The 2500-nt window shown below is 27.8% G+C and overlaps 1 protein-coding gene across 1 annotated transcript in view; it reads left to right on the top strand.

The window, feature by feature from the left end:
- Window positions 1–2500, top strand: part of tgfbr2l (transforming growth factor beta receptor-like) — a 13341-nt gene that overhangs the window by 599 nt on the left and 10242 nt on the right. The window lies entirely within an intron of this gene.

Here is a 2500-nt window from a genome sequence, read left to right as displayed (position 1 = left end):
TACACAAGTATGATTTGTTCTACTAACAAGTATCAACAAGTAGAGTACCTGGACAACAGAGTACAAGTACACAAGTATGACGTATTCTACTAACAAGTACACAAGTATGATGTGTTCTACTAACAAGTACACAAGTATGACGTGTTTTACTAACAAGTATCAACAAGTATGATGTGTTCTACTAACAAGTACACAAGTATGACGTGTTTTACTAACAAGTACACAAGTATGATGTGTTCTACTAACAAGTAAACAAGTATGATGTGTTCTACTAACAAGTGCACAAGTATGACGTGTTTTACTAACAAGTACACAAGTATGACGTGTTTTACTAACAAGTACACAAGTATGACGTGTTCTACTAACAAGTATTAACAAGTAGAATACCAGGACAACAGAGTACAAGTACACAATTATGATGTGTTCTACTAACAAGTACACAAGTATGACGTGTTCTACTAACAAGTACTAACAAGTAGAGTACCAGGTCACTCCAGAAACATTCCCTTTCCTCTGAGGGTCAACCATCAGGTTCAGTACTTTAATGTGTCCAGTACTTTAATGTGTCCAGTACTTTGGTTAAACTCCTGCAGAACTAAAGACATTCAATGAGCTACACTCTGTTTGTACTGATAGCACGCTAACATTAGCATGCTAACGTTATCTGTAAGATAGTGACCGTTATAGCTGCTAAACAGTAGCATGTTAGCATTCACCTCCCAGTGTGCAGTCTATATAGATATATAGATATCTATATATCTATAGATATATATCTCTATATATATATAGTCTATAGACTATATATATATATAGATATATATGACTATATATAGACTATATATATCTATATATATAGATATATATAGTCTATATATATCTATATATATAGACTATATAATCTATATATATATATAGATATATATAGACTGTATATTATTCAAAACGTCTGTTATTCAGCTGTGATTTGAAATTAAGTGACATGAATGAACAGAGAGGAACACAGCGTGACATTAAAAAGAAACTTATTATCTCACATCTAACAAAGAGCGAGTGTCTGTTAGAAACCTTATGAATAGACACACACACACACACACACACTGACTTCTTGGCGCTGTCTTAAGACACTGGAGAAGAGACGGACTGGCACTGAAAGAAAGTGTGTTTTATTTGTACTAATGAGGACAGTGAGGTGACGTGGTGATTGCCTGATGACTGCTCACACACACACACACACACACACACACACACACACACACACACACACACACACACACACACACATGAACTCAACTGAGGATGTGGTGCTGATTAATATATTAATATCTGTTCTGTATCCTTTAACAGTCCAATTATTTACATGTTTAATGTTTTAAAGAAGTGATGTTGTTATTGACTGTTAATGTTAGTATAGATGTATTACATAATGATAATATAGATGTATACATAATGTTAGTATAGATGTATTACATAATGTTAATATAGATGTATTACATAATGTTAGTATAGATGTATTACATAATGTTAGTATAGATGTATTACATAATGTTAATATAGATGTATACATAATGTTAGTATAGATGTATTACATAATGTTAGTATAGATGTATTACATAATGTTAATATAGATGTATTACATAATGTTAGTATAGATGTATTACATAATGTTAATATAGATGTATACATAATGTTAGTATAGATGTATTACATAATGTTAGTATAGATATATTACATAATGTTAGTATAGATGTATTACATAATGTTAGTATAGATGTATTACATAATGTTAATATAGATGTATTACATAATGTTAGTATAGATGTAGTACATAATGTTAGTATAGATGTATACATAATGTTAATATAGATGTATTACATAATGTTAGTATAGATGTATTACATAATGTTAGTATAGATGTATTACATAATGTTAATATAGATGTATTACATAATGTTAGTATAGATGTATTACATAATGTTAGTATAGATGTATACATAATGTTAATATAAATGTATTACATAATGTTAATATAGATGTAGTACATAATGTTAGTATAGATGTAGTACATAATGTTAGTATAGATGTATTACATAATGTTAATATAGATGTATTACATAATGTTAGTATAGATGTATTACATAATGTTAGTATAGATGTATTACATAATGTTAATATAGATGTATTACATAATGTTAGTATAGATGTATTACATAATGTTAATATAGATGTATACATAATGTTAGTATAGATGTATTACATAATGTTAGTATAGATGTATTACATAATGTTAGTATAGATGTATTACATAATGTTAGTACAGATGTATTACATAATGTTAATATAGATGTATTACATAATGTTAGTATAGATGTAGTACATAATGTTAGTATAGATGTATACATAATGTTGATATAGATGTATTATATAATGTTAGTATAGATGTATTACATAATGTTAGTATAGATGTATTACATAATGTTAATATAGATGTATTACATAATGT

This window comes from Cebidichthys violaceus, unplaced genomic scaffold, assembly GCF_023349555.1.
Source record: "Cebidichthys violaceus isolate CVI_PGR_0920_01 unplaced genomic scaffold, fCebVio1.0.p SCAF_11, whole genome shotgun sequence".
Taxonomy (NCBI): domain Eukaryota; kingdom Metazoa; phylum Chordata; class Actinopteri; order Perciformes; family Stichaeidae; genus Cebidichthys; species Cebidichthys violaceus.
This window is presented reverse-complemented; position numbering and strand designations above follow the sequence as displayed.